The sequence below is a fragment of the Thermobia domestica genome, chromosome 2, assembly GCF_964235325.1.
Source record: "Thermobia domestica chromosome 2, izTheDome1.hap1.1, whole genome shotgun sequence".
Taxonomy (NCBI): Eukaryota; Metazoa; Arthropoda; class Insecta; order Zygentoma; family Lepismatidae; genus Thermobia; species Thermobia domestica.
In genome coordinates, this window is record NC_137455.1 from 272,645,482 (window position 1) to 272,667,761 (window position 22,280).

At 34.1% G+C, this 22,280-nt stretch overlaps 1 protein-coding gene and 1 non-coding gene across 2 annotated transcripts in view; one reads left to right on the forward strand and one right to left on the reverse strand.

Moving 5' to 3' along the window:
* Positions 1-22,280, reverse strand: part of LOC145679813 (glycine receptor subunit alpha-2-like) — a 640,671-nt gene that overhangs the window by 535,192 nt on the left and 83,199 nt on the right. The window lies entirely within an intron of this gene.
* Positions 17,702-17,773, forward strand: TRNAR-CCG (transfer RNA arginine (anticodon CCG)). Its single transcript has one exon. It is a non-coding gene; the product is annotated as a tRNA-Arg (tRNA).

Genomic DNA, 22,280 nt, shown 5'->3' on the forward strand with positions numbered 1-22,280 from the left:
ATATACTGAACAAAAATAATGAACACAATATTTTATGTGTTGTAAAATATATGTTACAACGATTGAGATGTAATTCTACAAGTAAAAATAAGGAGATGTCATGTGAAAAAATGTTGGGCATTGAAAGATGTCTGAAAATCGCTGCACACAATGTTTATAGCAAAAGGAACAAAAATAGTAATGTCAGATTAAAAGAAAAAAAATGGAAGTCTTGGCTCACAAATACAATCGTGCAGTAACTGAGGCTCAGTTTCAAATGTGCAAGGCGACTATCAAAGGAAGCTTGGAATTCCCTATGGAAAATACAGGAAATTGAAAACTATGTTCTACATAATGTTAAGATCGGAATCTAACTAGTAAAAAACTGACGACGAATGTCCACATGCTCCATTACTACTGGCACACAGTTCCGACAAACTCGAAAAATAAGAAAATAACACTACAAACTTTGCTATTGCAAACAGATCACATCGTAGCACGAAAAGTAATATATTACTTTTTACATGGTATTTGGTTTTTGGTTTTACTAATAGGTAGAACCACTTTCCAAGCATTATAACGTGCATTTTCCATATATATGATGTTGAAAAATGCAACTACATTTTGTACAATTTTTTGACCCCAATAATAGGGGGCGTGGGGGCTCAATGGTAGACCGTTCACCTCCGGTGGTTGCGGTTCCTGGTTTGATCACAGCTCGCGCCGTGTGGACCTTGTGGTGAACAAACACCGTGCTCGTGGGTTTTTCTCAAGGTTCTCCCGTTTCCTTCTACTTTCTTCATTGCACCATTTTATTTATTTATCATTATCTCCGTTTCCTTTAGCCTAGCTGACATAATCGTGGGACGTAAAACTCAAAGATTTCACTTTTTCTAACACCAATAACGTGACACGGACGTGAAAATGGACAAAGTACTTTGGAGTCGAATATTACGATCGTCATATGGCGTATTTCAAACAGGTAGAAACAAAGTTACAAGAACCTGACAATTTAACTTAGAACAAATTACTTTATTTCGAAAAATATGTTTAGATAAGTATCATATCCAAATACGAAGATGGTTTTCAATATAATAATGCTGTTTATAGCAAAACATTTAGGGGGTATGCAATGAATGTTAAATTTTAAATATATTTCCTAAATTGGAGTATGTATAAAAACTTTTTAAAACAATCTATATACTTTCTTTGCTTTTACTAAATTTCAACTATACCTTTTGGTAGATGTAATTACAAATTCTCAGAATTACGTAGTTTGAAGCAGTGCAGTCAGCTCTACCGATATTTACCATATTTCCAGAATAATTTGTGATATCAAATTGCTGTAAACAGCATTATGATTTTCATATGTATTGAAAGCCATTTGTATAATTGGATGTGGTGCTTTACTCAGTAGTTTTTCTACATAAAGGCTTTTAACAAAAGTCAAATTTTACTTTTTCTATATGTGTACTTATTGATTCAAATCTGTCATACTATGATCATAGAATTATACACTGAAGTACTTTGGATGTGCAATGCCTTTCCGTCTCACTTTCGTTATTATTGCTATAGAGGCCACCAAAATTTGCATGTTTGTAATTCTGAAGATTTGTTACTTTGCAACAATGAATTCCAAATGAAGGGTAAGGGGAAAAAAGTAGGAATGTCACAAAACTGCATTTTCGAGAAAACTGCGATTCAATATTGAAAATCGCGTAAGAAGAATAGGGTTAGTTACATCTTTTGCCCCTTTTTACATGGACATTTTTACATCTACGTATGCATCGCATATACAGTCAAATAAGTTAGTACCAAGAGTCACCAACAGATAGGACAAAGCACCCGAAAAAGCACACACATGGACATTCCTTGTTTTTTCCCCCTTACCCTTCAAATGTGATATTATAAGTTTTTTTTTTAACTGTAGATTTAAAATATGCAATAATCTGACGTTGTGCCATTTGAAAAAAATATAACTTAATATTGGGTTGACAAGACCGTTAACATTCTGGTATCACAGAGTATGTCAAACCATGTCCCCTACCGATATCTGATTGGTACAAAATATCAATATTTCTTATAAGCTAGTTTAAAATTTAAATGTGTGTATCAGTATAAATGGTCTACCCTGTATACCGAGTAGTACCGTCATAAACTAACCGGTAGAAGGTCAGATAAGCGAAAAGATCTGATAACAGAGAGATGTTAATAGAAAGGTTATTTAACGTCAAACTATGTTATAAGTTTACATATTACGAACCTAATAATAATGTTTTGGAACAAGACAGGAAAAATTAACAGAAAAATCAACTTGATATCATAGAATTGTCTGAAATTTAATACGATACATACAGGAACTCAAATATTCAGTCCTGTGATGATTTAAAACATTTTTAAGTGTAATTTGCTTTCCTGACGAGCATCGGCGCAAATCTGAAGAAAATGAAATGAAATCTTTGAGTTTTACGTCCCACGGTTATGCCGGTGAGGCTAAAGGAGACGGTGATGATGAGTAATGAATGAAATGGTGGAATGAAGAAAGTGGGAGGAAACGGGAGAACCTCGAGGAAACCCACGCACCGGCGCAAATCTGTTTCAAACATTGGCGGACGGGTAAGAGCTTCCTATATATATTTTTAAAGCGATGTGCAAAATATTTATGAAGTTGAAAAACAATGCTGTGGAGGATCAGCGGGCAGAGTTGTCCTCAAGGTTGGAAGGCGGGCAGATTTGAGCCTTACTGTTGGGAATGTGAGATAAATCTTACGCTCATATTATGGTAGATGAATCTGATTTCCAAGGTGAACCTTCTGTATATTTTTACACCAAAGGACATTAATTTCATCTCATTTTCCTTTGTGGCAATCGGACACAAATCATCACGTTTCTTCCGCTCATGAAACGCATTTGAAATCGGATTATTACAGGGAATATGTTATAGAGATTGGGGGACATGTCCTTCTCATCCCCCCGGGTTTACTGGCTAGTTTCGCAATCTTTACAACATAAATTTACTCATTCCTCTTGTTCTCCTTGTTGCTCAGTGTATTTAATTGCAGTTTCTGCCGTTATGTGAAAGTCTGCGAGGCTTAATAGTTAATACTTGATCTTGCTCTTCAATTTTATTGTTAACGCAATTGACAATTTCATTACTTACTTCAAACTGATAATCCTTTATCCAACTTTTGGATTGTAATGTTTGAATTTGCTTATAAGTGTAGTGTCTCGTTAAAGTTGGCGGCAGTAAATTTTAAACAAAATTCCTGCACATTTTATCTCAGAACGTAATAAAAAATAATTTTATAGTAAGACTAGCTGAACCTGCGCTCTCTACACAGCACATCGTTCACATATGAGCAGGAATCTATTTGTTGTTCCTTACAACATCTATACATATCCCTTTATAGGCACAAGTGAAAGACATCTTGATAAAAATCGCCAAAGGGTATCATAAAGGGGAGATTTTTTCGATTATTTTTTCAATATCTCGCACCGTTTGCAAGCAGTGTTACTGTTGAGCCTACTTACTGTTGAAGTTTTTACTTGTGTATTACCAGTGTTTTCTTTCTTTTTGCATGCAGTATGTAATAAGTAAATATATTATACACAAAATTAATTATAATGTCAGTGATATATGGGGTTCATTGGGCAAAACACTTCAAACAATAAAGATTCATCTTAGACTGAAGAAACGGTTATACTTAGTTTTGCATTACCATTTGACCATGAAAGAAACGCCTGAGAGATATACTACTCTTGCATACAATTATGTGGTGTTGGAATGTATTACTAGTAGGATATGATGCTTTTTTTAAAAAAAAAAAACACTTCCAGTGTACCCCTGAAAATGTAATAAAGATATAACGGCCATGTTTTTTGTTTTAAAATAATATACTATTAGAACTGAACAATCTACACAAAATTTGCAATCGATCAGTGAAAACGGCATCTTTCTAGATCCTATAGTTTCCGAGAGCTCAGTGTCGATCCCGAGAACTCAATGTCGAAAGGGTTGGCCGCAAATATATAAACGTCCACAAACATATAAGCCTAGCATTATAATATATAGATACTTGAAATAACTAAAGGCACAATAAGATAAGTTTCTTCTTAGTATTCACTATCACAACTAGACTCAGAGTGAGAGAGTTGTGCGGAGTTGAAACTATTCTTTAGAGAACTTTCCTCTTTAAAGAAACACTTCCTATGCCAATTATGTCTTGAATATCTTGAATTCTAAGATCGACCTTATGTGACAGAAACATGGTAATCACTTTTGGTAGCATCCTCGTTCGCTAAACACGTCACGGCGAAGAATGCAAATGGCAGGAGAACTTTCATGAATAAGTAATTTATTATTAGGCACGCTTTTCTCCCCCAGAAGGAAGTGAACGTGCTAGAAAGTCTAATAACCTTTTTCTTCACGCATTCAATATTTTTATTATCTCTTAGCGTTTCTATTTAGATCCTAGTTTTATTAGATTGAAGGCGCTGAATGCAGCCCGCAACAAAATGAAAAGAAATTCAACAGGTTCTGAGTTTGATCATCTTCTAATTTTCTCTTATATAAATCGTAAGAAATGATTTACATTTAATTATTAAAGAGATTGGCATACTAAAACTTCTTTATACAAATATTTACCCTGTCTGTCTGTGTGTGTTCGTATGATGTATCCGTTGGTTCCTGAGACTAAAGAATCTCAAGAAGTACTAGATGGAAGACCATCAATTTTGCTGACAATGGAGAGGTTCAAATGTTGGATTCAACTTTGATGATGGAGGTCTTGTTTAAACCTCAAGTGGTAGAAATCAATCATTTTCGGGTATAATATTGATAACTATACAGCATAAATGATAATAGATAATCGGTTTCCTGCAATCTACTAAGGGTCCTATTAATACATTTCATTTTCATCCTTAACTCTCACTTAAAACCAGAAGTAATAGAAACCACTACAACTTCAGGTTTCCATATTTACGAGGGCTGTCCAGAAACTAACACGTTTTGAAATAAAAACGTAACAGAACGAAAAAACCAAATTGTATTATATATATTTTAATATAATCACCATGCAAATTAAGACACTTATACCGTGACACAAGTTTTTCAATACCGTCACGGTAGAAACCTGTCGCCTAAGATTTCAATCACTAGCTTACACAGATATGCAGTTCGGCGACAGTATCAAAGCATTTTGTAGCCAGCCATGTCTTTATCGCTAGAAGATTGTGAAACGACGATTTGCACAAATTTTATCGTCAATTTGCCTTACCATTTCATCAGACACAAGGCAAGGCCTACAACTGCGGTCCTTATCGTGAACATTGGAACGACCATTTTTAAATTCAATGCACCAATTCCTCAGTCGACCTTCACTCATTATTATTTCATGTCCATACACTTTACACAGTTGGCGATGAACTTCAATTGGCTTGTAGTTTCTTGCCAACATAAACCTGATCATAGAACGCACCTCATAAAAGGAGGGATTTTCTATTGCAACGGACATTGTAACACGTCACAGAAAGCACAGTAAGAGCGTCACAGTCTTCGCGGTACAACAGCTGGATGCGTACCGAGTATGACAACGTTCTGACACCAAGATGGCAACTCTAACCCCATCCACTGCCGCGATAGGTTAAGACGACTAGTACTTCTTGGACAGCTCTCGTATCTACATAGCATAAAAGCGATAAAAGATAGCACGAAACGAATTTTTAGGATCGATTTAGCGTTTTAACAACGGGTATTATCTTTCTTAACCCTTTTGGGAAACCTCAAATCGGATAAATCAATAACTTCCGGTTTTCACGTTGCTTATTATAGAGTTACAACTGTAATCCATAACAAGAAGTGGTTTTCTGAAATCATTTCTGTGTCCGCCTTGTTTCAACATTAGTTGAGATAATATTATGCCATACAAACTAAATTTCTTCACCACGTGGTGTACAGATAACACTGGTAGTTGTTATATATATATATATATATATATATATATATATATATATATATATATATATATATATATATATATATATATACTTTATTGTGGCAGCGTTGAATGAAATAGAAGAATAATAATTAGAGTTGACCCTGTTTTTGAAATAAGTTTTAACATTTTCTTTAAATTTTACTTTCAAACTGGTAATTTCTATTCCATTTTACGTTGTTGTGAAAACTATCATTCTGAAGGAAAGATTATTGCTTGAGTTCTTCAACTTGAGTCTTGTATTTGATATGCAAACACAGAGTTCAGGCTCATTTATATTTTGTTTTAATTTAGGAAAAAGAGAGACATAGGTTCAATGTTGCGGATTGTCCTAACATTCCGACGCTAAATCTGCAGTGCCTAATATTACGAAATATATAATATACTGAACAGTACTGTACAATATAATGCCCTCTACAGTATAAGACTGCATAGCCTATAGAATTACACTACATTACGAAAGGAAGAGTAATAAACAACACTGCACTTTTAATCAAGTGTACATCCCAATCTGACAGTATAAAATACCCGTTCACTGAAAATATAAACTATAAGACAGTAAATCACACAATTTTAGTTTACACCTAGAACTTCCAACTTGAGTCAGATTGTTGCAGATTTGTATATTTTTTCGATATTCGTTAATGGGAAGTACATAAGATTGAGCGACGAAAATATGTAATCACACGTTCAGTTCAGAAATAGTGTAACTGATATGCAAAATTTTTAAAGGAGGATACAAAATTTCAAAATTCTTTATCTTATTCTAGATATACTATTCTGGTACGTAGTTTTGAGTATTTGAATATCAGAAAGTTATATAAATGTTTAAGAGTGTCTACGTAAAGAATGGAAAACTGAAGGTATATCTTTTTACCTTTTCAGTATGTACTGAGAATCCTGTACTACTATATATAGTATACGTGTAAAGACACTACTAGTGTAATTTTACTATACGTATGAAGACAGTAAACTGAACTCTTGAGTTTACAGTTCGTGAACGGTTACAACGGACCGGATGGCTTTCCATTGGGGTTATGCATAGTCTTTATCACAGCTGTTTTTGAATTTCTAGAAATTTGATTTTCTATATTTTAATTCAAGCATCTCATCTTTCGTAAAATTGCATTGTATTCTGGGGAGAAAGGAAAATGTAAAGAATGTAATCTTTTTCTACTAGTTACAAATTTTGTGTTCATTTTATTAAATTAGAACGTAATTTTTGTCTGAATTACAATAATAATTGATCCTACAAATACTTAATAATAATAATAATAATAATAATAATAATAATAATAATAATGAAAAATACAAATACTACATACAACTAGCTGAAAGGATATGTGTAGTGCAATATTGATTTGGGTTCCAAATGAAAAGTCTCTGAATCTATCCACCAGAAGATCGTAATTAAATATTATCGTGTAACACATAATGCAGGAGGATTACAGTTTTCCATTTTGGATTATTCGGTAGGATTACACTTAGTACACTAAAAAGCATAATGAATGAAAGGTTTCACACTCTGCCTTCAGAGGTATTAATTAGTTTTGTAAAATAAATCGTTGTAACAGTATGCTCTCAGGACATTAGTAAATAATGAACGCAATATGTACAAATAATATTATGTTTACATTGCACACTTACGCATACACACACACACACACACATATGCACACAAGCACACACACACATACACACACACACGCACACACCAAGCAGTATCTGTTTTACACAGAAAATTAATTAACACTAGAGCTCTATAAATTAAAACTAGGAGTTCCAAAACCTTGTAATCATGTTTATCACGTTCGTTACCATAGAGTATTATTCCACGTGGAGTTAAATTTTAATCTTTAAACAAAACTAAATCAAACCGCGATTAAAGGCCACATGAGGTATTTGGTATTAGAAACCAAGTAGAAACGAAAATGTTGGAAAATATGGAAAGTATTAAATCATGTAATTGAATTATTGTATTCCATTTGATCTACATTAAGTAGCATAAAACATATTAAGCATATTTATACAAAATATTATTAGTACACGTTCAGCGTAAATATATGTAGAATGTTCAGAGCATAAGGGACTCAAGTACCATGGCCAAAGTTGTGAGAAAAGACACGTTCGTATGCTCCGATTAAATATATGGAAAAGTGAATACTGTTTCCTTTTACACAGGGTGTATCAAAATGACTTTACAACTTTGAAAACTAATACTGATTTATTCACTTACCTTTTAGACATGGTTTTATGGCATTTTGTAGCAAAATACATCAAGTTTTGACTAACTTATTACACTAGTTCCGAAACAAGCTACCGCAGCGCTAGCGGCAGTTGTAGCAAAGATGACTCCCTTTACTGGTTCGCGTTAGCTGTGTGTTTTAGGTTGAAGAATCCAAGTCTGTGACAACTGTGGAACCAAATTTTCCCAGTAGGCCTACTATTTATCAATGGTATAAGTGTTTTATTGAAACTGGATGTTCGGTAAGACATAACAAATCTTCAGGTCGTCCTGTACGTCTGAAGATGTTGTACAACAAGTGAGACAAAGCTTCCTTAACAATCATACAAAAGCAACACAGTATGTTTCTCGACAGCTCAGCGTGCCACACATGACAGTTTGGCGTGTGTTGAGGAAATGGTTGCACGTCAAAACCATACAAATTACGAATGGTGCAAGAATTAAGAGACACTGATATAATTGCTCGTAAGGACTTTTTGCAACAAATCAACTTGAGATGGGATGTGTGCCGTATGACTAATGGAAGGACATTGACCCTGTTTAGGTATAAGGTAAAACAGAAAACCTGATGTATTTTGCTACAAAATGACATCAAAATCATGTCTGTAAGGTAAATGAATAAATCAATATTATTTTTAAAAGTTGTAATGTCCTTTTTGATACACCGTGTATTATGAGTTATTTGTAATATCTGGATATGAACTTTTTAAGCACTGAAAGGAATTTTCAGCACAGATCTTAAATAAGAAAAATGTCAAAAATGACAAAAAGTGGACTTGTATCCCTTGTGTACTGAGTGCCCCATATAACTGTAGTTCTTAAGAAAAGGTCCAAACTCTCAATTTTGAGATCAAGATATTTAAATTTTCATCCATCTGTTTTTGGATTGTTGTGCTGATAATTGATTATTGTTCCTTAATATTTGGAATGTAAATGATGAAGAACAGTATTGTCTTGTCACCACAAACCACCAACAAAATAAATCCTTAAATGTATGTATCTGAAAATAGAGATATTTAGAATTAGTCCTCTTTTTCCAAAGATATATCTTCCGAATAATTGGTATATTTTTCATTATCTCCGTAAACTAAAAAGAAAGTGAATATCAGCTATGAAACAGTTTATTCTAAAATGGAGGGGAGAGGAAGATACGAAAATAAATAAAATTTAATAACTCTTGAACCACCAAACCGATCTCTATCAATTTTTTAACATAGATGAGATTCGGTCCTGAGATATGTTTTATCGTACCACTTTGATGGTAGAACTTAGAGGAGGTGAGATGAGGGAGATATAAAAACTAAATAAAACTTAATAACTCTTTAAACGTCCCACCTGATCTCGATCAAATTTTCAACATAGATTCGGGCCTGGGATAGTTTTTTTGTCATTTCACTTTGACGGAGTAACGAAGGGGACTGTTAATAAATCTGAAACTACCCGACCGATCTCGATCAAATTTTCAACGTAGATGAGGTTCGGGCCTGGAATAGCTTTTATACTTTCATTTTGACAGTGCAACTTAGAGGAGGGTGAAGAGGAGATATTTAAAAATGATCGAAAATGATCGATATTAGCGAAGTAGTCATAGTTTTCGGGGTCGCTGAGATGAACAGTGACAATTCCGATACCAGTTAAATTCAAATTCAGCCCCGCAACTTGAAAGAGGGGAAGATAGAGAGTAAGCCAAGTAGACAATATCTAACTTTGACCATATTTCAAGATAAATCAGTCATACTAGTGTGTTCTTCCTATCTTATCGTCTATCAAACGTATATATCACTTGTAACACCTTCTGGGAATATGTTAAAATATGAACAGTTTGAGCTACTTATCTCACGTATAAAGTCAAAATGCATTGATTATTTTTTCTGCTTTCACTAAATAGAAAAAAAGAAAGATAAATGCAGATACTTTATTCTAGCTGTAATCTACCAATTAAGTTTGAAAATGAATATGCACTAGACGGATTAATATCTTCTAGCTTGTTTGAAAGTTTGCAATTCTTAAATTACTTTTTTAAAATTCAAGCTTTTAAAACTGTTATGGGTAAAAATGCTTTCAAATTAATTGTTTTCGTACAAAAAGGTTGTAATTAACAAAAGTTTGATTAGCAGACTGTCACTTACATACAGGCCCCACCGAATGACTAGACCTCTGTTATTTTCTCTTTAAAACAACTTCCGTTTAATGAGAGTCTTCAAAGAACTTTCTTAGACAATCTTGATAAAACGGAAGTTAATAAAGAGAGTTCCCCAGGAACATCCGATATCTTTCTTTTTTTCTGTTGAGGTTTCCAGTGACACGATGTGATGGGTGAATATTTGTAGGCTATATTCTTCATTAGAATATCCAGCGTTTCTAAGATTTGGTACATTAAAATATGTCATGTATTATATAATCTATTGTGACGTAAATTAAAATAAATTTCTTTCCCCTGTTTTGGACTTTAGGTGTAGGAAAAAAGTGAAAAACACTACTTAATAATGAAATTACTTCCAACGGTTCAAATGATCATTCACACGGTCATTTAAATAGATGTTTAAAATATATTTCTAAGAGAGAGAGAGAGAGAGAGAGAGAGAGAGAGAGAGAGAGAGAGAGAGGAAGAAAGAAAACAATACTTTGTAGTTTAAAATTTTCTCGTTATTTATTAGCGTAATAGGTGATGGTATTAACGAACACTTTCGACGTTTTGGATTTTTCTTTTTCAATTCGAGGCTTCCCCATAGAGTCACAATGGGGAAAACTGGTTGCGGGTGCAGGATGCCTTATTGAACATGGGTATTAAGAAGATATGTGTATTGCGTTTGAAAGCAGAGCCTTCATTACCATCTTAATTTTGAAACATTTATTTCCAAAGTTAATGCAGACTTATCTAAGAATTCATAGCATCTACACACATCCACGATAGTAGACTATTTCTCCTTCTTGGTTCAATTTTTATGTTAAAACATATTCGTTCATGATCATTTTCCGTTCTATTGTAGATCCATAAACTTGCTATGCATGAGTGTCAGAAGTCATATAGAATAGCTTTGCCCGTCTGTCTCTCCATCCATAAATACATTCGTCCGGCCGCCCGTTTGTAGAAGATATCACAGAAAAGCGGTAGGAGGTATTGAGATGGGGTTCTTCGCAATCGATTCAGCGTACCAAGAACAGGTGTCAAATTCTACGGTAACCCTATTCAAACCGGAAGTGATTCAAATTAATCATTTCCGGTTGCAACGTTTATAACCATAAAAAGAAAACGACGACAGATAGGCGGAAACTGTTCCCTTCAAACAATTCAAAGCCTTAAGGATACCATGACTTTTCACAACACTACCAAAACCGGAAGTGGTTCAAATTTACTATTACATCCCGTTTCAATACTGATTACCATAGATGAAATACGGCAAGAGATATCTAGATGCGGATTTTCTGTAAACGACTCAACACCTCAATGCAACATACTATCACCAGCTACATTACTGTATCGAGAACGAAAGTTTATTAAATTTACTAACACTTCCGGTTCCAATACTGATTTCCATAGAGCAAGAAATGGAAGAGATATATAGATATTTTTCTGCAGTCGACTCAGTATCACAAGAATAGGTGCCATTTCCTCCATCAAACCGGAAGTAGTTCAAATTAACAATTTCCCGTTTCAACATTTATTGCCATAGAACAAAAATTGTAACAGATAGCGACAAGTGGATTTCTACAATTGCTTCGGGATTTTGAAAGAACATATAATCACAACTTGAGATAGTCTTGCAAAAATGAAAGTTATTGAAATTTACTACAAATTTTAGTTTCAATTTACTACAATTTTCCTGATGTCCGTGGAGCAAAAGCGACAAAAAAAGCAGTTTTCGACAATAAATTCAAATTATCTCAAGAAAAGTTTTACTTCCTCCGTTCACACGTTACTCAAGTTGGAAGTGCTTCAAATTAACTATTTACTGTTTCAACGTTTACCACTATAGAACACAAAGAGTAACAGATAAACAGTTTTCTACAATCGAGTCAATGTCTCAATAGTATATATCATTGCAACCCACAACACTTTACCGAAACCGGATTGTGGTTGAAATTCACTAGTATTTTCGGTTTAAAAACTGATTTCCACAGAGCAAAAGCTACAAGAGATATCGAGAAGTGGTTTCTGCAATCGATTTAACATGCCAAGAATAAGTTTAATCCCCTCCATTAACCCTCTAATAAACTGGAACTGGTTCAAATAAACCATTTCCGATTTCAACATTATCACTATAAAAAAAAACAATAAAAGATATCGAGGAGATCTAATGGTTTTTGATATGGATTCGGAGTTTTAAAAAAGTTCTATCATTAATTTTACACGTATTACTCCGTTGTAACGAGCAATTATAGATTTACTACTTCAAGTCTGAGTATCAAATTCGCATAGTTTGGAAGTCTACTGTAGTGTCATACTGTGAAACGAAATTTACTTGCTATCAATATACATAGGTTGGATAAAAAGCAGTGGCAACACTGTTGTGACGTCAGAGGGCTACGTCTCAGCACTGTAAGAGTTTCGCAACTAATAAGCGAAATTGAAGCGATGAAATGTGGCAACTGGTAACGAGTATTCAATTAAAAGCTGCTGTGTCGTAAAGTAAAGAAGGAAAGCGGAAGAATCGTATTAATATGTTTCAGAAAGACGAACCCCATGTGTGGATCAAGATTGAGATGGCACGTGAACCCAGCGCACAATAATATTTTCAAGGACTTCGTGAGAACGTTTTCAAATGTACTACAGAGTATTACAAAAGAAACGCAATCCAAATTTTGATCTAGTATATTTTTATAAAGTAAAAATGATAAAGACAAGGCTTTTGTGACAAAAGATACGTGTTTCGTTTCCTGAATACGTAACAAGTACCCTTTACAACTGTTAACTTTGCAAAACAACATGCAATGTTTGTCCTATCCGATAAATATTGATGTGTGCTAAATATTTATATTAAGAATTACCGCGATTAATTCTTTTTTCCTGTTCTTTGCAATTAATTATAAGCAACTTGCAAATTTTTAAATTACACTTCTGGTCATTTAAACGATTACTAAACTTTAACGTTACAATTTGTCTCATTGGTTTTATTCACAAAATATCTCCATAGACAACGCTTACTTTTATCACAAAAATCATGTAACTATCATTCTTACTTCAAAAATTATACTGGATCAAAGTTTGGGTTGGATTTCTTTTGGAACAATCTGTGCTTCGTCGGCAGTACTACGACATAAGAGAAGATAATATCCATGTCATTCGGCAGTTTCTGTGGAACATCGACAAAGATCGACTCACTGTTGATGTACCACGCGTTCCGCACTTATGGCCGAGGATGATAGAGATGGGAGGCGATTATTTTGCAGGAAAGTAACAGGTGATCTGTGCACGACGCCTGGCATGAATTATGACAATGTTGCCATTACCTTTTATCAATGCCTTGCATAACTACACTTATATGCTACGAATTGTGATCACATACATATTATTATATGATTATCGTAGACTTCTAATTCTGTAATTCTAGTTAAATTGCACATGTTCCTTCATTGAGTTTGTCGTAAACCATCGCGTTTAAAAATTTAAAGCTTCACACATATAGAAGAACATAGAGAAAAATATGTGATTGTACTCGTTTATGACGTTCTGCACCTCAGTCACTAGCAACATAATAATAATAATAATAATAATAATAATAATAATAATAATAATAATAGTTTATTTAAAATTTATTATAGCATTTTTAATAGAGAGCAATGGATTTAAAATATAATTTGTTCTAGATAGTTATTAGAAATTGAGAACACTATCTACATACAGTCAATTGCATGAAAAGGAGAAAAAAATCATGGTTAACCTCGAGTGACAAGAATACTATTTTCTGGTCGCATGTTAAATTTATTTCTGAATGAACCTGATTCTATGAAATCAGTTAGCCGGATCACGAAATGCCTTTTACTTAGAGAGATATTATAAACACCCTATAGTATAATATTAATTTTATGTAATAAAATATTTAGTACTTTTATTTATGACTAACATTTATGTTCCTTCTCTCAAGAGGCAAATTGTAACTCTTAAATGAAGTCTTTGATGGCATGATCGTCCTGGGAATCGACCTCTTACTTCCTCCATTCAGTCTGAACCTTAGGTTAATCTTAGAAGTTCTTGACTTTCTGTCTGGTTCGAATATCTTAATTACTAATATCCTTTTTGCTAAATATTGATTTACTTTATTGTGAAGTCGTAAGCAGGACAATTAATCTTGAAACACGAAACAATACTGCTGTAAACATTTCTCTTTCGATTGCTATAAACATTTAAATATGGTGGCAGAATATTAATATGCCTTGTATGACAATTTCCTACTATCAAACATTACTTCGGACCAAAGTAAAGAAATTTTATAGCATCTGTATTAACTGTTCGTAATGTGTAAGTTACTTGTCTGGAAGGTTTGAAATTAAGTTAAACTATAATTTACAAACTTTGCATCGCTTGATTTTATTCTTTTGTGAAGAAAAAAAAGCGCTTTGGTAATATTGCAAAAGTTATTGCCGTCAAAACTGTTTTTGTTTTAGATACATTTATGTGAATGAAATATTTATGTATACAGATCTTTTTAAGTCAACGTTAAATCTTACCAATGAACGCTATATGACCTATTTCACTAGAGTTCTTGCGTGTATGGTATTTATGGACAGAAGGAAATTAAGCCTCACATCATCACAGAGTCAACATCATCTTTCACGATAAGGAGGAAAATGGGTTCGGAGCATATGCTTCTTTGGGCATGTTGGAAATAAGGTGAAAGAAAATTCATCGGACTTCATTACGCACTCCAATCATCGGCAGTTGACTTTGCATGTTCGAGGCACCACTATTGTTTCGGTGACACATTCTTGTCAACAATCAGTTGTTTGGAAATTGCAACCGGATCATGAGTGTTTAAGCTATGAAACCCGTTTTTGACTGTAATTGTGGCAATAGATTGTTCCAAATTCCGCAGTGACTTTTACCGCATTCACTCTCCGGTCCTTTGTTATGATCCTTTTCAATGCCCATCGATTCCTGATCCTCAGGCTTCTCATCCATCTACAACTTCTCTAAATAGATTCATAAATATTATATCTGTGGACTATCATCACATTGTGCACTATTTCAAGCGACACACCTAACCTGCTAGCCACGTTAGACATATTTGCACCAGCTAACTGGACATCTACAACTTTCCCTCTATGAGAGGTCTTTAATTTTGCATCAGAACTGTGTGCCCGTTTAAAGTACATCTCCACTCTATCTCGCCAACGCATTACAGACAATCATCTAATGCGTTTTCTGTGTTATCACCATACATCTTACGTGTTGGAGAGTATGGGTATTTCGATGATTTGGATAACCATAATTTATCTCACCTGGAATCAAATCCAGATCTAATTTTGAAATGACGAGGAGGCTTTCATATAAACGTAATATGTGTAAATAACTCTTTTACGCACACGAACCCACTCTTATAGAAAATAATCATAAGTCTTTCACAGATGTAATTAATGAACATGTTTTTTTCTATCTTCCATTTAAAATATTTACTGCTAAATACTACAAAATGATACACTAAAATTAAATACTGCTGTAACGTTACAAACACATGAGAAAAATATTATTACTATATTTATTATCAACAAATCCTAGATTATAGAAACGAAAGGCAACTGGAAATACGAGAAAGTATAAAATATCAAAAGTCTTTCAGTTAAGCCTATTTTTTCTTTCATTTCAATCTTCTTCTTTCCTTCTTCTTTCAAAATCTTATTTATGATATGACAACTGTTCGTTGATTGAAAAAATAGAAATAAAAATGACTTTCAAAGGAACTGTGGAATGTAACGGAAACATATTTCTAAAACTGTTAAGTATGTACTTATTTTAGAATTGCAAGCATCCAGTGGATTACCTATGACTTTATAACATATCATTAAAGAGGATATCTTCGTCCGAATTTAGGCAAATTCTAGTTTGTCCTGAGAAATACGTCGTGATTCAAGTACAAAGTTAATATGCAAATAAGAAACAATAGGTTTCTCAGAAATGGACTGAAGAAAAGTTAAAGCAATTCGATAATAGATGATACATTTGGTAACGAAGTACTATCTTCATAAAATTCGATGACTTTTATATTTCTGATTACGTACCTATCAGGATAAAAGTATTCCAATGATGAAGTAAAATGATTTAAAAAAGTACTTCATATACTATTATACAATAACAAACTATTCCAATTTTTCAGGCCCACTTAATAGAATTTTTAGTATCTTTTCCTTGGTTTCTATACATCAAAATATACAATGATTTACGAATAAAAATATTTCTTAAACTTTAAAAAATATGTTTCATATAGAAGCAGTTAAAAGTGAAATGAATGAAGTTTTATGTCCCACGGTTATGAGGATAGGCCATAGGAGACACTGATGATGAGAAATGAAACAAATGGTGGAATCAATAAAGTGGGAGGGAACGTGAGAACACACACACATGATGTTTGTCCACCACAAAGTTTACTTGGCGCGAGCTGGAACTGAACCAGGGGCTCCATGCACTAGGGGTGAAAGCTCTACCACTGAGCCACCGCGGCCTCTAGCAGCTATAAGTGTTTCAATACGCAACAAACTATGCACATGAGTTGTCATTTTCATATGCTTCACGTCTCTTCGTCTTTCTTTTTCTATGTAGTAGAAGTTTCTGCAACACCTCTGCAAGGGTACAGAGTCGACTATGATCTTTTTAACGTCATTTTTCATATGAATAAAGAAGTTACCACGAAAGACGCAATTACTTTGTTCGACGGTATTAATTTAGCGCGTATTTTGGTGTCAATTATCTGCACTTATTAAACATTAGAATATATACTTTGAAAAGGAGCGTAATATTAGATACAAGAATTCAAGAGTTTGTAAAAGAAAAGCATTGTATAAAGCGAGATTTTATATTCCTTGGCTGTTCAGAGTAGCTGTACTTTTGCTTTTCTATGCTGGCAACTGGAATCGCCAACCTCAATTTCCTATAACACTTTCCCTTTAAAAGGTTTGTTAAAAGGTTGCCCTATACAAATCCTCTATGTCACGTAACAGATCACCATTTTCAATCACTACCAGAGACCAACAGATGTGAGAAAACATATCGTAAAAGGAACTAAATAAGAGGACTGAAGTTTGCCGTGTTAGCAACAGAGAACATATTGGACAGAGAGCATCTAAGATGTTCTACAAAATCTTAAGAGCTTTTGATTTATTGATATGTTACTTTTTGCTGTGCTTTCCCTTTCTTACTTCCGAGTGACAATAGCAGAGAAGGATGCATGATGATCGTAAACAAATTGAATTCGATTCTTCAATGGATTTACAACTTTCTGAAAAAGTGCTTTTTCCGTATCTGTCCGTCTATTCGTTCCATCTGATGGGGGGCGCGGTGGCTCAGTGGTAGAGCGTTCACCTCCGGTGCTGGGGGTCCCTGGTTCGATCCCAGCTCGCGCCGTGTGGACTTTGTGGTGGATAAATACCGTGCTCGTGGCTTTTCTCGGGGTTCTCCCGTTTCCTCCCACTCTCTTCATTCTACCATTGCACTCATTTCTCATTATCACCGTCTCCTTTAGCCTAACCGGCATAACTGTGGGACGTTAAACTTAAAGATTTCATTTCATTTTTTTCGTTCCATCTGATGTACACATGTCTAGAGGCCCTACTATTGTACATCCCGAGACCAAAGTTTAAAGTTTTGAGTTGAGCTGATATTGAGTTTAACGTCCCGTTCAGCAGCGAGGCTATATGAGACGTGGACCTACTGATTAACGTGGAATCCGAACCACATGAGCTCCCGCCGGGAATCGAACCCTTGCCTCCCACGCCAAAGGCGCGTACACTAACCGCTTAGCCACGGAGAAGCTCTAGTTTAAAGTTTTATATGACCCTACAGAGAGGTTTCTTCTAAGTTTTTTCCAAACATTAAAGGTAGCTTACCGAAGATTGAAAAAAGTGTGAATTTCCAGAAAACAGCTCTAGCTATTTTGTTTATTTTCTACAAATCAATATTTCATTAACATCACTATACTATTGTGTATGTCCATTCTCTGAGAAACGTTGACAATGGGTTGTTAGCTCTTTGGGGTGAAATTTTTCCGAACGATTTTCTCAGAAACAATTCAAGCAATTTAGTTTGTATTTCTTAAATAAATGTTCTATGAACAAGTTTACAATATACTATAGATAAGTTTTTTCTAAGAAATTAATAAATGGTAGTTTACAGTTGGAGGTGAATTTTCTCCGGACAATTTTCTCAAAAATGACTCCGGCAATTTTGTTCGTATTTCATATATATAAAATGTTCCATTAAGAAAGTTACAGTATGGCAAAAATATTTTTATTAATATAATTCATCACGAGTAGTTTATTCTTGGGGGCATGTTTTACGTGGAGTTTTCTCAAAAATGGTTCCTTAGTTTAGTTCATATTTCATAAATAAATGATCCATTAAGAAACCAGAAAAATTAGTATAATAATTTTTCATTAAAAGTCCAGAAGGAGTGGTTTACTTTTGGGTTGATTTTTTCCGAATTGATTTTCTTAAACATGACTCAGATAATTTTGTTTATAATTCATACATAAATACAGCATTTAGAAACTTACAGTATGATTATGAAACTTACAGTATACTCTCGTTAAATAGTTCGTAATGGGTAGTTTACTTTTGGAGTGAGTTTTTCCCGGAATACTTTCTCGAAAACGAATCAGGCAATTTTGTTCATATTTCATAAATAAATATTGTATTAAGAAGTCTACAATATGGTATAAATCATTCTTCATTGGAAAATTAAGCGGTAGAAGTTTGCTTTTTAGATTTGACTTTCCCGGACGATTTTCGAGAAAAAGAGCACCTCTGACAATTTTGTTCAAATTTCATAAATAAGTATTCCATTAATACATCATGCTATATATCACTTATCATTAGTAAATTCACAAGGAAGTAGTTTACGCTCTCAAATGGGTCGTTTTCGGATAACTTGCTCAAAAATTGTTCTGATTGATTTGAGGTTATTCCATGAACAAATACTAAATTTGCAATTGTATAATAAGCATAAACAATTTTGCATGAAAAAGTCGACAAATGGTAGTTTAGTCTTGGAGATGCTCTTCATGGTTAAATTTCTAATGAACGATTAATTCAATTTTCTTCTTATTATGGAAATAAATGGTTCCATAATAACGACACTATGCTACCCAGACAGCAATTTAAACCTGCTGCATGGTTGCGGCAAACTTACCTTTACAGGTTAATTGACTTGCCGCAAGCTCTACTATGTAAGCCAATTTGCTTGCTGCAAGCTTGTGGCACGCTAGTTAGTTACATCAGGGCAGGGCTTGTGACAAGTTTGTCTTTACAAGTGAAACACAAGTAAAATTATCTCAAACGCAAGCTAAGTATATGCGTAACTCATCAATGGCCCAGCCCTATTAAGCTTATTGCAAGCGAAAGACACGCCAAACAAATCTAATGCAAGCTTGCGGCAAGCGAATTTAGATAACATGTAAAACAGTAAGAAATCCGAATATATCGATCCTTTGTCTAAATCGATGCTACAATCCTTGAGCACATCAAAAATATCTATGACATTTAAATGTTCCCTCACCTTTCTAATTATTGAAGCAAATGTACAGTCGTGAAAACATCAACGACTCCGATCTGCTTCTACAAAAAATCAAATTAATCATAACGGTTTTGTTGTGATAAACAACGCTTCTTTTAAGGTAAAAGGGTCAGCGGCGTTTGTGTGCGGAAAATGTGTGCTGATCTGATGCATGGTCTTGCCAGAGCTAGAAAGGCTGTCATCAGCGTATTGGAATGAATACACATTCTGCGTGGGTTGAGGTATATCGGAGGCGTACAGTGTATAGAGGAGTAGACTGAGCGCAGAACCCTGTGAAACACCAGAATAGGGAAAATAGGGTTTGAGACAGCAGATCCAATGTAGACATATCCGATCCGATTAATTAAAAAGGCATATATAAAATGTAAATAACTAGGCGGAAGGTTTAGTTTCTGCAACTTTCGAATGAGCCCAGGAACTTTGTCAAAGCTTATATCTCATCGTTTTGCACCCACTTTGCACTGTTTTGCACCTTGATTAAAAACAAATGTATACCCTCACCATTACTGAGAAATTCAAAATTCAAAATGGTATTCCAAGTTAATGGTATTTCAGCCACCAATTCATTTTCAAGATTTAACAGTACCAACATCATCACCTAGTTTTGCACCATTTTGTACCCCTCTTTCATACATTTTGTACCATCACCCAAAACTAGAAAATAACACTAGTTAACAAATTTAAACTTTTTGTTTGTTACATGAGAAAAATCACCTGATCTTAAAGGAACTTTTTGCGCTGAATTCGAATATGCACTCGGTTTCTCTCCATCACGTACAGTTTTCCCGTAACAGATGGATTTTCGGGAAATTACCTAAAAAATTTCCCTTTTTCAGATATTTTATTCCCCTTGCTCCTGTCCCCTTACATATAGTAACATAGAAATTATACCTAAGTATACCTTGATTTATATTTAATAAACCCTAAAAGTTTCGTAAAAATCACTTTGTTCTTTCTAGAGAAATAAATATATTTGTATGTATACTGTGTGCACTGTTTATTGCACCTGACAGTAATGCTTTCAGATCTCCTGAGTTGGGGTAAAAACGATTTGCTTTATTACTACAAACACAGATATAAAAATGAATATTTACAATAGTCAACAACACACTTGTATTGCTCTCTGTAAATTAGAAACGTGTATAAAAATAGAATGTACTTCCAACGTATATTTTTTTAAACGTACAGTATATGTATATCTTAATACATATATATACAATTCTCCAAGTTTTTTCGTTTTGTTCATGAAATGGTTATCAATATTTGTTATCAAATGTAACAGAATGACATTATGACTGATGACAAACATTATGAAGTGAAGGAATGGGAAGCTAGAGTGAATTACGTACCTGGAGAATGCAACGTCAATTACGCTCCTTTGGTAGATACTAATACGATATTACTATCGCCACTTCATATCAAGTTAGGACTTATGAAAAACTTTGTCAAAGCCATGGACACATCTGGTGAAGGTTTCAAGTATTTGCGAGATAAGTTCCCTAACCTGAGTGATGCTAAGATTTCAGCGGGAGTGTTTATTGGTCCCCATATTAGGAAATTAATGCTTGATGATAGCTTTGACAGCAAGTTAAACAGTGCTGAGATAGCTGCCTGGACAGCATTTAAGTGTGTTGTGCGCAACTTTCTCGGCAATAACAAAGCTGAGAGTTACACAGAAATCGTACAGGACATGATACAGAAATACAAAGAGTTGGGTTGTAGGATGTCTTTAAAAATCCACTCTTTGCACTCCCACCTCAGCTTCTTTCCTGCTAACCTAGATGCTCTCAGCGACGAACAGGGGGAAATATTCCACCAAGATATAATGGCAATGGAGAAAAGGTACCAGGGACGATGGGATCCTTCAATGATGGGGGATTATTGTTGGGGTCTTGTTAGAGAATGCAACATTTCTTACAAAAGAAGGAAGTAGTGTACGTTTTTGTAACCGAATGGAAGTTTCATATATTGTGATAGTTTTGATTGTCTTTTCATGACCTTTTGGTACATTTGTATTATTGTTTATTGTAAATTGTCACACTTGTAAATTATATTGTATTATATTTTATAAATGTGTTTGTGGTAATAAAGCAAAACGTTTTACCTCAACTTAAGAGATCTGAAAGCATTACTATAAGGTGCAATAAACAGTACACACAGTATACATACAAACATATTTATTTCTCTAGAAAGAATAAAGCGATTATTACGAAACTTGGAGAGTTTGTTAAATATGAATCAAAGTATACTTAGGTATAATTTCTATGTTAGTATATGCAAGGGGACAAGATCTTGGGGTGTAAAATAAACGAAAAGGGAAATTTTTGAGGGATTTTCCCG